Here is a 15,812-nt window from a genome sequence, read left to right on the forward strand (position 1 = left end):
ATTATTTGTACGTACCAATTATATTCATATTAACATCGGTTATATATTTATAATACCAGTCATATGGGCAAGGAATCGTTGCTAACTGAAACTGTGTACGTAGCATTTCTATTTATAGTTAACATCGGTTGTCTATGTAAATTTTACAAGCCATGTGGTTTTGAATTTGAATCAACCTATTAATTGCAGCAATTTATTTCGTTACATACAACAATTTGAACACAAATCAAAATCACAAATATTTAAGTCTAATAAGAAAGAGCGAACCGAGTACTTACAATAAACAAATAATGGCTTATTTTTTGTGGTATCTGTACAATAAACCATTGAACTAACTTCCGGAGTTAAAATTAAACATCATTAATTGCATTAATGTCTTATTAAAAAAAAGTGTACATGTACTTATGTACGCGCGTTAGAAGTTATACTTAGGTACTGACAGGGGCGTAACCAGGGGGGGGGGGGGGGTTAGGGGTTCTAACCCTCCCCTTCCCCTAGCCAAAATTATATTTTCTTATCTGAAAGCAGGTTAGCTAAAAGCCTGGGTGTCTTACTGCTATCACCGGCCACTGCACTGGAGGGGAAGAGTAAGCGAGCCCTACCGATTCTCCTTCCCTTCTACTACCCCTGTCGCGAGCAGAAGCTATAAGGTTGTGACGCCGTGACGGGTCCCAAGCTTTCAAATATCTTACACCTACTGTATTTAACCAGCGCGGTAATTATAAGCAGGTGTTGACTGGGCTTCCAAAAGTGTAAGGATCGCTGTGTGCGTATATAATTGAGACGACGACATGGTGTCATGTAACTCTTCAAACTAAAGCTAATTGTTTCCAGGAATAGATCAGTTCTGCCGAAACCCAACCCTTTTTATTCCTCTTTTTTTGTATTTTCGAGCTTCGAGCATTATTTATGATTTTGAGTGGACGTAAACCAGGCACTTGGATTAATAAAAAATATCTTTAATTAATTTCTTGCTTCATCACTCAAACAATTTTTTATTAAAAAAAAAAAATAATTTATCCTTACAATATTTAAAGTTAAGTACCGAAAACTGCTAAAAATAGCACTATTTTACACCTTAAAATCCAAATTTTTTCCGTGGGCGGACCCCCGGACTCCACTGTTTTAATAGGGGGGGGGGGGGGGGAGACCATACTTCTTGACCCTCCCCCCCCCATACACAAATCCTGGCTACGCCACTGGGTACTGACTTGGCTTAATAAAAAACGTAACTTTAATTTTGCATGCAAATAATTAATATAAATAAAATAATGGAGTGATATTATAAATAAGATTGGTAAAATTTAAATAAATAAATAAATAAAAATAGTTAAATGAATACTTAGTATTTAATATTAATATAAACATGTGCATAAAATTAATTATTTTATTAAGTAAATAATCACGATAAATTTTATATTTGCGGCCATCAATAATATGCTAATTGTTTATTAATTACAATTTTTATTAAATAACAAATAAATAATTTATAATGAAAATAAATCATACATACTTGGTATCTCGAGCAGGTTTTTAAAAAGGCTGGTTCAATTGTAAAACAAAATATATAGCAACAATAGCTGATCTGCAATCGATCTATCGATATAAAGATGGTGTGTAGTAAACGGTCTAGATGGCAGCACAAGTTCTGCTCACTAGCGGTATCTGGTGTTTGTTGAAGCAAGTATAATATTTACTACCATAGTCAAAGTAGTTTTATACACCGCAGCCGAACAGAATATGTTTTAACGCTAAGTAGTCACAGATACAAAAATTATTATTTTCGTTATTTATGGATTAATTCCTTTATTTACGTTTTTCGATATAAATGCCTGTTTGTGTATCATAGTGTCAAAATATTTTCTTTATATACTGTATATTATTTTTATTAATCCCTTATAAACTTTTAAATTCCATCTCCAATTTATAGAGATGATACAAGAACCTCTTTTCATAAATTTTTTTGCCACTCAAGCTTTGTGTTGAATAAGGAGTTGAAGAGGGGTACGTTTGCCAGACGGAAGAGCCATTACAGTATCGAGACCGACAACCGAGTTTTCGTGCGGCTGGGTGCGAAGTTAAAATTGTGAAGTGAATAGTGTTAGCTGAATTGTGTGTAATTAAGAATGTACCACCTGTAATTACATGGCTATCAGTGATGAAAGTAAGTATTCATTCAGCTGTGAAATTTATCATGGGAAATTATCGATAGTTATCAAAGCAGAATCATTAGTAGGAAAGAGCCTATGCAGTGGACAGACGTGTGTCTTCTCTAGTAAAAACAGAGGGGTGTGAAGACCCTAGATTTACGTCAGCTTCGATTCAGTTTTTTTGATTACCGCTAACGTTTCTGCTTTTTTGTGGTCGCCATGCTGAGAAAAACGATATGCTTGATTACAGGATAAAAAAAAATTATCTTAAAATTTTTGTAATTCACTAATGTTCTTCGTTTATACCCATGTATTTATAGACATAACATTATTGTTACATTCCTATTGTAGGTGGTATTTGGTCTTGCCGTATTACAGATTTTAACTGAATAAGTAGCTATTTATTCATGTTTTGGTGCTGTTTGTGTTGGAAACCGCATACATAACTTATATTTATTAATATAACTTATTTATAATGTATGACTTTCGAAAAACGTACCTTATGCGCGAATCCTAATTTTTTCATGCATGAACTTAGCAGCTCATCATAATTCGCTCCGAAAATTATAAGTAAAGTGGTTAACACCTAGGCCTATTTAATCAATCATGCCGCAGTTTCATTGCTTATTTACTTTCTTTTTTAAAAAATGTTTTGGTGTTACTTGAAATATTTCATAACACATAATATTGAACGAGAGAAACAATTTAAGGCACTTTAATTTTTTTCACATACTAATTAATGTACCTGTGTACAATTAATTGCGCGTATGATTTGTTAAAAGTCGTTGTTCTGTTTTCTCACAAGGCATTTTCTTGTGGAGGTTTTCGTCGTGTTTAGCGACGTTGCGGGATGTGTCGAGAAAGTCGGGAGGTCGCGAGAGACTGAGTGAGAGGGAGAGAGAGAGAACTTGTCTTCATTCACGCGGGGTTGCGGCATATGTCAGAGCGCCTGGCCGGACGAGCTCCCCTCCTGTGATTGGCCGGCGCGCGGTCACCCGACTCCTGAGCGCGACCTTGCAAGGGTCTGGGTACTGGGGCCTCCTGGGTCAGCTGTCCCGCGCCGGGTGTCGGCAATTTGTCGTTTGGTAGGCTTCGATTCGGATACAGTCGTCGTTCTCCGATTCCGCACTCACAACAGTAGTCAGATTAATCTAATATAGAGCATTAAAAAAAAAAAATTTTTTTAAGTGTTCCAGCGTCGACATCTCGTGCTATTGCATTTAATACATTTCTTAAATGCTTCAAAAAAATGATGATTTTCATTGAAGTACTTATACCATAAAATTTTTTTTAACCATGTACGAGTAATTACAAACAAATAAATAATATTTATTTTGATGAAACTCAATTTTTAAGTTTAAAATAAGATAATAGCATACTTTTTTTATGTTACAAACAACATTGCTAACTGGTCAATTGTGTATGTAATTTTGGGAGATTCGTGTGATGCAAAATATTAAAAAAAAAAAAATAATAATCATAAATAAAATTTTAAGATACTTTTTCCTTTTAGTATTCAAAGAATTTTGTCGCGTGGCAATTTTGTTCTACAAAATCTGTCAATTCAAACATAAGTTAAGTAAGGAATTTTGAGAATGGCCAGTTAGACCTTGTCTCATTTTATTTGTATAGTTCTCTCGCTCTCTCTTTTTTCTCTCTCAAGCTCTCGGAATCTCACTCTTTCCAGTTAAGACGATGCACTTTCTCGTTCGCAAACAAAAAAAATGTGAAAATTTAAAAGGTGAAATTTTTATTATAAAGTTTTTAAGTCTATGCATCATACGCAGACAACGTAAAAATAAATTGCCCTTCAAGTTTTAGATTTCGAGCACACTTTGGAGGTCGAAACTGCCGTATGTGAATTCTAACACATATAACATTGAGTTATATTAGCTATAAAAGGAATCATTCTTTAAATTACCACAATTAAAATATATACTTAATTAGTTACTACCTACATTTAGCTGATTCACGCTTCTTGCAAAGCGCCAGCTAGTATACAGTTTTGTGCTCACTCTCTTTTGCGCTTTTTCAGTCACGTTATCGAGAGAGAGAGAGAGAGAGAGAGAGAGAGAGAGAGAGAGAAAGTGTGTGTGTGTGTGAGTGAGAGTGAGAGAGTGCGCTCTCTGACGTGGTTCTGACGCAAACGCGAGAGCGAAAGCAGGAGTGGCCACTCTCTGGACCAGTTGAGACACGTTCTAAGAGACACGTAATATATATTAAATGCATGATTTTAGCCCAGTTCAGTTAAAATTATTTCCCCATACAATCTGTGGGAAAAAAAGATTACAAGAAGAAAGAAGTGTAGAAAACTCAGAATTCTGCACTTCAACGTGGCCCATATTAAATATTAAGATATTTAAGTACCCCAACAGTAAATTTTTAAATATAAAAACGTGGCTACACAACGAAGTAATAAAATATTCTTAACAGAGGTTTTACTTTTTTTTTAATTTTAAAGTTGGCGACATCTTAAGCTGGAGTCAGAATGCCATCGACGGACACGTCACAACAGGCCGACACGCTCAGTAGCCAATGGAATACAAGGTCGTCATGAAGCCGCTCCGACAAAATACGCGTCAAAACGCGTCGCGACAATCCGCGAGAAATATATTCAATTTCTAATTTTGTCGTGTCGGGCTGTCCGACAGAAAGCAAAAACTGAAACGTAAACATTAACAGAACTAAACTTCAAAAATATTTACCTACTTGGTAAATTTTTATGCTGAAAATTGAAATTTATTTTACGTGTGGGTGCACTTTAATATTTATAGCTTACATTCATCTGTTTGTATAAATGGTTATCATCGTGTTTATTGTTAATGTTATGGAAGTTTGGTGATGATTTAAAATTAAAATAAACGATTTCGGTGAAGAACTTTTAATTAATCAAGTTCATGATCGTGGTATTCTGTATGAAATTTGGTTGAAGGAGTACAGAAACATACCAAAAAAAGATTAACGTGTTCTTTTGACGTGACAACGTCTTATAAATCGATGAACGCCGGCTGCACGCACGAAAAAGTGTTCCGTAACGTACATTGTCCCACTACGGATGTGTCCCATTACGCTCATTGTACGCATGCCCCGTATTTCTCTTCCACTCGATTGGAACAACAATCGATTTGACTTTTCAATCATGTTTTCGTCGTTTGAATTATTAATATTTTATAATTTAACGATCGTCCACCGATTTTCAGCACAATCGGTACGGTTTTTTAAAAGTAATGTTGAATTTTCAAGTACGTTTTTAAGGAACAAAGTTGTTTTACAGTTACACATAATTACACCCGGGATCTTTTGCACAATGTATTAAAATATATTTTAACACATTATAAATAAGTTTGGTGTATTTGGGATGCGTATTTGTTATAAAATCGTTTTATAAGCATATAATTTTTAGCACTGGATGACATAAAAATGTAAAATATTCTCGACGAATTTTAATCTGTTGTTTTGATTGCTTATTACAACAACAATTTCGGTAATAAAGGTTAATTAGTCTTGCATTTTAAAAATCTGATTACTACTTAGTATAATTTCATGTATTTATTCTTTTATTATTAAAAAAAGTAGCATCTGTCGGCGAGTGCAGTAATATTAGATTTGATTACAGTTTATTTATACGAAAACTTGTTCATAATTATATTTAAACGAAAAGTTAATGTGGTTTTCATTGCTTATTACAACAATTTCGGCAATAAAGGTTAATTATTCTTGCATTTTTACATTCGGATTACTAGTATAAATTCAAGTATTTATTCTTTTATTATTAAAAAAAAGTAGCATCTGTCGGCGAGTGCAGTAATAATAGGTTATGTTACAATTGACGAAAAAATTATGGTGATTCATATAATTTATGATAGATATTTGATTATAGTTTATTTATATGAAAACTTGTTCATAATTATATTTAAACTTTATAGCTAAACGCCAGTTTTTAAAATTAATTACAAGTCATCTACATGTGACTACATCGACTGTTTATAAAGTGAAGTGAAAAAATGTGGTTTTCATTGCTTATTACAACAACAATTTCGGCAATAAAGGTTAATTATTGTTGCATTTTAAAAATCTGATTACTAGTATAATTTCAAGAATTTATTCTTTTATTATTAAAATAACAATGATTCAATTTTATTCATAAAAGTATGCAATCATTTCATCAATGTTTTGTTATGACGTTGTCACGTTAAACTATCGTCCGTAAACCGACTTTACAGACAACCAATTTTTTTCCTTCTACACTGTTTTTGGCGCATTCTGTACTGCATTTTTTTTTGGAAGTATTTGGCTGGGAACGATTTGCTGATAGCCAAATCAGAAATCGTCGGGTTAATGTTGTCGTGGGTTTTGTGACCCTACGCTATTAAATCTGTCGTGATGGAGCTGTGCGGCGGTGTGTCGTGTTTGTCGTGTCGTGTTCGCCGTAGCATTGCGTCTCCAGCTTTACGGTGCGTCCGCCCTTAACGACTGTGGGTTTTCATGCTTAGTTGCGTGTTCTGTGCTATACCAGTGCAGTTTATTAACCTCAACTTACTTCTAGATTTGCAAAACCAAGATTTTTTTTTTTTTGTTTTTTGTTTTGTTTTGCTGTTTAAAAATTTTATTGAAACTTCACACGAATTCTTAAGTCTTCATGCAAAAATAGATTTTTTCCTATATGTAAATTCTTACATATTTTTTCTGGTTTTCATGTTTAAGCAATACGGCAGAAATAATAACAAAAAATAATTAATTCGCCAGTAGTATTTTTTTATTATATCCACGGAGTTTCCATATTTCCCTTTGTAAAAGAGAGGAAAAAAAAATTAAGTTTTTTTTATTGAATATTAAGAACATCTCCAAAAGGGAAATTCCGCGCGCTTTCCTTTTTCGGGTGCTTTTAATGAAATAACAAATGAAAGCGTACCTTGCAATCCATACGGAACCCCCCCCCTTTTTTTTTTTTTTTTTTTTTCATACTTTTGTTAAGGAACCCAAACTTACCCAGCTGAAAGTTTGTAACGTTTCTCGCAACGTTACAAGAACTGTGTCTGAAACTTTCGTGCTTTCACTCTTTTTTGTGGGCTGTAATGTGTTTTTCTACATTCGTTCCAGTCATTACAGTGGTCGCGAATTGTTTGGCGATTTGTTTGTAGATGTTACCAAATATTTTATTCTAAGTGACTTGAAACGGTTGTGAAATTGGCTGTAATTTCTAAGTAATATCCAAAATGTAAATTAAGTTCGCAGATTGCAATTGTGATGCAGTTAAATTAATACCATTGGATAGCCATCTCCCTATAGTAGATAGTTGATGGTAAAATTAATGACTTACAAAATTCTGATGAGGAAATGTTTTTCAAAACTGGATCACTCGTAAGTTGTGTCTCAGCTTTCACAGAGGATCTCGTTTGGCTTTAGCATGGCGTTACGTTCTTCACTAATATAAACCGTTGTGCAATGGCGTGAGGTACGTCATTGTATATTCAAGGTGAACGTGGCGATGTATAAAAAAGAGTTACCAGGTCACGGACTTCTTTGTGTTTTGTTTTTTGGAGGTGGTTCTGTTTATTTGCGCCGAAGGTCTTGGTCCAGTGTAAAAAACGTTTAAAACCTTTTCGAGTATACTGCACGCGCTTTGTTGGTTTCATTTATACCACTTTCAAAAATACTCTTTGCACCAATTATTTATCTTGCAACGATGAGATGTACTATTAAATACACTCTATACTAATACCCGTCAGCTCTATGGTAACATGCTCAGTGCTAACTGTTAGCTCTATGCTAACAGGTGAGAGCGTGAAAACCTAGCGGCAAGAGATGCAACGACAAATATATTTTCTAGATGAAGTGTTAAATATATATTATTGTATCTGGTGTCGAATGTGATTAACTTCTTTTTAATCAATTTGAAACACTGGAGGTTAATCGTTTGCAAATAAATGTATATAATGATTAAATATGAAGTTTTTCTAAGTAAAAAGAAAGTTATTGTCGTTGAAATGTTGGTACCACATTTATAAAAAAAAATGGGTGTGTGTACTTATGTACGCCCGTTAGAAGTTATGCTTACTTGGTGTAATAAAAAACTAACTTTAATTTATAATGCGAATATTCAATAGAAATAAAATAATAAAAGGCCTGGAGTTACTGAAATACGGTTGGTAAAGTATACATTCAAACATACTAAAAAAATTAAAATAAATACTCAGTTTTTAATATTAATATACACAAGGGTATAAAATTAATTATTTAATTTAGTAAAATAATCGAGATAAAATTTAATTAATAATGGAAATCAAAACATAAGCTATATATGTATTCTTACTAATTATTTTTAATTATACATGAAATAATAATGTAATCATATTATAATTTATAATGCAAATAAATTATACCATACAGGAACATAACCTCAAAACTGGCGCATCTAGTAGTCTAATCATGAAAGTGTCGCACTTGTATATGTGCTTCAAGCTTACTTCGCCACCCAATGAAGCAGCAAAATCCAGCAGTTCGAAAATTCCCCCCAAGCGGTTACTGCCGTCCCCAGAGTCTCTTCCCCGAGCCGCCTGAACTTCGACCCCCCTTCTCCTTTTTCACAACGCTCTCTATCTCTCGGGGCTCTTGTCCCGCGAGCAGCGATGTCTCGGCACGTCTGGTCGGTTCCCATAAAGGGACGCCATCGCGTCAGTGTATGCGGTAACCAAAGCGGAAATGTGCGACCATTCATCTGTTCGTCGTGGTACACTCGAAATCCTAAACAGTTGAAGCCATGGGCGTGGATTACGGGGAAGGGGTGAAGGACCAGAGCCCCCTCCTCCCCCCCCCCCCCCACCATCCTGCTGGGATTACGAAGTCACTCACTGAGTGGACCCGCTTGCGCTTTCTGAATCGAGACCGTGAAACGAAATTGATAAATATGAACGTCAAAACTGTGTCAAATAGATAACGTTCTGTATATTTCTAAAGTTTTCTGCTTATTGCATGCATTGAGGCCAACATATGGGCAGTATACAACATACAGACATCCTATCCAGAGATTGTGTTGGCCAGGAGACTACTAAACCTTCCACAGACACTCCTTCCTTCCACAGACTATACTAAACCTTCCACAGATGCCAGCGACAATGCAAGCAACCTGACATCGTTATACATACGGGAACATAACCTCACGTATATAAATACACTTGGAAATGCACTTGAAAAAGTTTATAAACCACTTTATATCACTATATTCAAAATAAATAAATGTTTTATATTATACTGGCCGGTATTCAATATCAGTCACTAAAGTATATGATTTAAAAGCACATATATAATTTTTATTTGTATTTATCTTTTTTTTATCCTGTGAAAATTTCGTTTCTGGTGCGCGTGCATCGTACAAATTCACTTTCATCTTTTCTTCATAACGCGCCTAAATAAGTATTACTTCAAAAAATACACTGTTCACACTGGGCACACCCACTGCCATCTATCGGACTGACGTGACAACAATGCCAGGTTTTCACTCAAAAATCTTGAAACTTTCGTGTAATAAATAGTCTCTAGTGTAATTGGTACGATTTACACATCTCTAACTTTCTTTTAGCTAGGTTACAGTATAATATTAGTCGCTCACTTGCACAAAAATCAGGTTGGTGCAAAATCTTTCTTGGATGGTGTATTTGCCATTGGCGTTGCTTCCTATAGTTGGCAGGTACAATTTTTAAAATAACAATTTACTTCTGCTAAAAATTGTATTTTTTTTCTCTTTTTCAGGAACAACATGTGAAAGAGTTATAACTTCATTTTTGAATGAACACTAAAAGTATTGTATTTGTTATCTTCCGTATTTATTTGACTCATAGACATGCTTGAACATAATGATAAACCAAACTCAAGAACATCCTCACCCATTCCAACTTTCTCCTAGGGGTGGAACTGAAAAAAACTATAATATCGTATTTATTTTCAGTGTAAAATATCTAGGTTTGTAAGCACTCACAAATTCCACTTTTGTGGATTTGGCGAAGCCTGTTCCCTTAAATAAAAACCAAACTGAACCCATCCTTACCATCTTAGCGGGCAAAATTTTAATAATTTAATTGTAAACTTTCAATTATTTTTAATTTGTATTTATAGTGCCAAAATAATAATCTACTAATTTAATTAATACTGGTTGATGTATGTAAAGCGTTTGTAGAACCGAACACACACGTTTTTCGCTTCATATTGAATGAAAATTCAAAAAATGGGAAAACAGATGTCATTTTTATGAAGGCATGTCTAGTTTTTTTTACCCCCCGCTTTGGTAGGATCGGATGTAATTTTTTTTCTTGTATAGCCAAATTATGACATTTTACATCCCTTAGAGCGAGAATTCGGAAAAAGGGTGAAAGTAATTTCATTTTTTATGTACAATAATTATTTGAACTTTCACTCCATTATCTTCAGAGACATTTCTTATATTTTTACAGAAAACGTTACCCCTTTGCACTTTTAGCTATAGAATTACGAACAATTAAAAACGTACAAAATTTACTCTGTTTCACCCTTTTAGGCACCTGTGAAGGAAAAAAAACTTGTAGTTTTATATGTTTATTTGTCGTACCCAAATATTTTAACTTTTCTTGGTTTAGCTTCAGATGAGTGTTTTATTATTATTATTAAACAAAACCAAACAATCTTCAACCTATTAGAGATTCATTAATATTAAAAAATGAGAAAGAGCATAATACTTTACTCTTAATGTACAAATGTTATTATATTTTTTTGATTTTCTTCGCGAATAAGATTTTTTTTATTAAACTAAACTTACACTTTTTCACCCATTTAAAAAATGAATAACTAATCGAGAAAAAACAAAGCAACTAATTTAGCCCGTATGTGTGTTATTTTTCTTTAGTTTAACACCCGGTTGATATGCTTAAATCATATGAATTTTTTCTGTAAAATTTAATTCAACCCATTTTAACCCTCAGCGGGTGTAATGAAAAAGTTAAAATAGCACCACTACATTAATTTTTACGTATTTTTTCCCCCGGATGTTTACCTCATGCTTGATTTTCTTTGGAGATATTATTTTTTAATCATGAAACTAAATTCACGTCTTTTTATTATATTGGCAGCTGAATTTCTTAAAATGGAAAGAAAAAGAGTTACGCTCTGTATGTTCCATTTGCTGATTCTCTTACCTATCGCATGATTTGATTTAAGATATATGATTTATTTACTATAAAACCAAACTCATAAATTTTTCACACCCATAACTGTCAAATTTCGAAAGAAAAACTCTAAATAAGTATGTATAAGTGTTATTCATACTTATTGTCTTAACTCCCCTTATAGTAGATTCGGAGATGGTGAATTTTTCTTCATAAAACAAAATTTACATCATTTATACCCCTTAACTTTGGAATTTAGAAAAATGGTAAAAAGGAATCAGGGGCTATTGATTCCCATACCTAATTTCCGCTTGATAACTTCATTTTTATCGTAAAACCTTATCGACTTCATTTTCCTTCCTTAAGCATGACATTTCCTAAGTAAGAAAAATAATAATCGATATATTTTCAGTAGATTTGAGTCATGCAAGCTAGTATAGACAGAAGAAAAGACCAAATGGATATATATATATATATATATATATATATATATATATATGTGTGTGTGTGTGTGTGTGTGTGTGTGTGTGTTCCCAATTCAAATAATTCTAGATGTACAAGAAGCGGGATAAATTGACAAAACTTACTATAAATCCACTTAAAACATTATTTTAAAAGGATGCTCCCCCCCCCCCCCCTTTTTCCATTTCAAACTGCCCGTTTGTTCGCCGGAATTTATTGACTTCAATGACGTTTCAATGCGTAGTGAATCTCCGTGGAAATTCGACGGCTTTGATTAGTGGATAGCGAAATGAAACATATCGTACTGGTTTGGTCGTAAAAAATTAATCACATTCTCGCGGACCAAATGTATTTCCTTTTTCTCCACCCACGCGTTTTTCCAGCCTCATAAAAATTGTGGACATCATTCTTCTTCTTTTTTCTTTTTTTGACTCCCTGGCATGGCGGACAAGAGGAATCTGCGGAAATGGTAAACAGGCGAAGCCCCACCTCCCCGCTTCTTCCCTCGCAGTCCTCATCCAGCGCCCATTATTACACAGCTCGTTTGGAAAGCATTGTTTTCTCCTGCCTCCGGGCTTCCAGCCCGTGGAATCCGCTCTGCTTTCACAGTTCCCCCTTCCCCCCCCTTCTAGGTATTTCACTTCCCCAGGAACCCTCTCTAGAGAGGGAGTCCTCCCCCTCTTCCCCCCTGGTCCTTCTTTTGGGACGACGAAAATGAGGACTACGCCATTATGGCGTTCCGTGCCTGCGTTCGGTTTTGATGAAGGGCACGGTGGATTTGAAAATGGGGGGGGGGGGGGGAAAGTCTGTTCGATATCGAGTACTTACTACCCCGGTGTGGCCGCAGCGTCGGTGCAAAGTGCGGATTCAGGAGCAAAGAAAGGCTGTGGGTTGCTTGGGTTTGGGTTTGGAGGGTTGGGGGGGGGGGGGGGGGCGAACTCCAACCCCTCCTCAACCCCCCCCCCCCCCCCACATTTTTTTGTTTAGGCAGGAGAAAGGCAGGGAATAAATTGTGTGCCAAGACTCAAACGAGCAGGGTGGTTTGTTGTTCCTATCGAGCATGTTGGTGTGTTCGTAGCTTTATGGAATTTATTGAGCTCCTTAAACCTTTCTCAACAAAGAAAAAAAGGCAGAGAATAATTTGTGCAGTAAGAATCGAAAGACCCCGCAGGGTTTTTTTTACCATATTTTTTGCAGTCATATTTATGTTTTTTTTTTTCATATGCCAAAACTAAATCGGTCCGTCAGTAATGATTTGCAAGTGGCATTTGGGAAATGTGGGCATTTGGTACTACTTTTGAGAACTCAAAATTCAGCCACGTTAAATGACACCGTCCTTACGAACTTGGACGAAACATGGACCTTAGGAAGTAATGACTACAAATTGGGTTCACTAATCGTTATATGAAACACTATATGTTTAGCAGTGTGTTGGATGGCTTCTTAGATGTAATCTTTTTATGATTATCGCGATCAGATATTTTCGGGCTGCTATGTGTCGTCAGAGCAGTGTATTTATAATATATGTTGTGATCATAGTTGTGATCGTGTAAGGGGAGAGGGTATGTTGAGGTTTCGTGGCTTGTGGTTTTTAGCCGCGTCAGAAGTGCGCAGTCGTCATCATCAAGGAAAAAAGTCTCTTACGCAGGACAGTATTCCAAGACGTTCGGGTAAGGTAGCGAATAACCACTGCCTTGTCTGGATACAACCGTAACCTAACCCACGGGACATAGGCTATTTCAAAACTTGTCCAAACCGAATATCAGTAAGAAAATAAATCGGTGACTGTTTTAATAAACGGTGCCCCTGAGCGAGGCTAAAAACTGGTTACAATGCATTCTAGCGGACGTTTCGCAACCATCGATACAATTGTGACTGCAAAAATCGTAGAAATAGCAGTTTAGTCGCACGAATTAAATGGCGTTATTCAAATTTTCTCAAGTACTTTGTAAGTTGCGATTATTTCGTGTTATGGTCATTAAAGTGTACAAAATATATTGGAGGATAGTTTCGCTATCATAAAGTTTTATTTGGCACATCAACACACTTGGTACGTCCCCCGATGATCACAGAAATGACTATATACGAGTTAATGGCACCAGACGCCGGTCCGCCATCTCGACGAAATCAACGATAAAGTGAGCTCTGCGCATGCGCGAAATTTGTTGGTTACAAATTGGCAACGGATAGGACACCCAAACCTGTTCCCTAAAAATAAGGGACTGCTCGTGTCCTATCGTGCACTAGTAAGGCGGTTGGGGTATAGGTGTAGCAGATTCAACACTTAAACCCTTAATTCTGTGTCTTGGAATACGGGCCTTAGAGTGTTAGCAGTCATCTTGTTCTAAACATTTTCGCTTGAGAGGCGTTTCCTGATTGTTTGTAGCTGTGGGCCAATCAGAGGCGTCATAACCACTCCAGTCAGTTCCATAAATACGACCATGGGTATAAAAGCAGCGATGCCGGCTTCCGCGGGAGTTGAGTTCCAAGAGGCGAGTTGAGTGAAGTGCGAGTTTGGCGAGGAGGATGAGAGACGCCCTCCCCCCTCCCCACCCCTTTGCGAGCGGCGTGACGCGGAGAGACTGGACCGTGCGAGAGTGCGACTGAGTGGCGCGAGACTGTGTGTGTGAATACTGGTGCGAGGTAAGGGACGAACCACTGTCGAGCCCAGCTCCAGTGAGGAGTGTGAACTGTGGAACTTGACAGATACTTGGTGATTTGTGAACAGACATTAAGTGTGGTGATTTAATTAGTAATATTAATATTAGTAAAAAATAAAACTGTTTAAAATAAAATTGGGCTATCCGTACGAACCCGTTTTACCCCTTTCGTAACAATAATATTAATATACCTACACTACACTATGTTGTTGTCTTTGTAAATCTCTTAATGTGTGATTTCAGTCTTAACGAAAGAATATTTCAATCGTTTTATAATAAAAAAAAGATGGTTTCGGTATAAAAATGGTCGAAACTGCTTAATTTGTAGAGACCTGAAAAAGGGACAATAGAATTTATCCTAGTATCAGAAAATAATGCGAATTTTCAGTTGTCTACTAATTTGGCATCGTACTCTCCTTTGAATATAAGAAATGATTCTTTTCCGATTACAATATTTTGTTCAATCCCGTGTTCAAGTTCACCGAGGAGCTACTTTCATAACACTAGGTTACTGGTTTGAATTCCGATTAAGTTGTGACGTGTATTTGACTAACAAAATATTTAGACGTGCTTTTATAGTGTAAAGGACATAATAACCACACCCCTGCGACTGTTGACAAGCTCAACTATAGTATGTCTCACTCTTATATTGCAGTGCAAAGTAAATGGCGCCCACTGTTGCCACATTGATACTACGGGCTTGTTAAAAGAAAAAGAAAAATCTTGTTTTGTTTACCATAGTTGATTGAATTAGGTTTCAATATTTTTTGTACTATATGTGAAATTTTTCTAAGGCTATAAAATAATATGTATGACAGTATTATTACCGTTATAGTCCTTCTGAAATAAAAATAATTCAGTACTAAAAACCCACATATCATTTTACAGGAGAAGCTGTTTGTAGAAGTAAGTCACTATTAATAACAAAGTATTTCATTCAATCATATTCTTTGCCAAAATTTTAATATTAAATAATTTTATGGGGAATAAAATTCAACATAAACTGTTGAAACCAAGATGCGTCTTTCAGTTAGGTCTCCTCAGAAGTAAAAATACATTATTATCAGATGATGTTCTTGATAAAATACAACAAGAAAACGTATTCCCGAAATTCTCATTCCATATTTCCTTTACAAAAAATTTGTTTCAAATATATATTTCAAAAAATTATTTTATTATAAAATTATGTCTAAGAATTTTGTGCCCTAAAGCGTATATCTGGCAATATAGTACACAGAAACAAGTACAGAGCTAATATCAGAAATCGCGTATTGTGAAGAAAGAGTAATTGCCCATTAAAATGTGCACTGCAAGCTAAGGGTGAAACATACTATAGATGGCGAGCATTATAGCGCTACGAGGAGGACCCGGGTTAAATCCATGTCCATGAATTCTTACTTACAAGT

The 15,812-nt window shown here is 35.4% G+C and overlaps 1 protein-coding gene across 1 annotated transcript in view; it reads left to right on the top strand.

The window, feature by feature from the left end:
* Positions 1-2,011: 2,011 nt before the first annotated feature.
* Positions 2,012-15,812, top strand: part of LOC134531786 (FERM, ARHGEF and pleckstrin domain-containing protein 1) — a 348,816-nt gene continuing 335,015 nt past the window's right edge. The window contains exon 1 of the mRNA XM_063367704.1: positions 2,012-2,164. The gene's annotated coding sequence lies outside the window, so the exon portion shown is untranslated. The remainder of the gene's footprint in view (positions 2,165-15,812) is intronic.

Source organism: Bacillus rossius, chromosome 5, assembly GCF_032445375.1.
Source record: "Bacillus rossius redtenbacheri isolate Brsri chromosome 5, Brsri_v3, whole genome shotgun sequence".
Taxonomy (NCBI): domain Eukaryota; kingdom Metazoa; phylum Arthropoda; class Insecta; order Phasmatodea; family Bacillidae; genus Bacillus; species Bacillus rossius.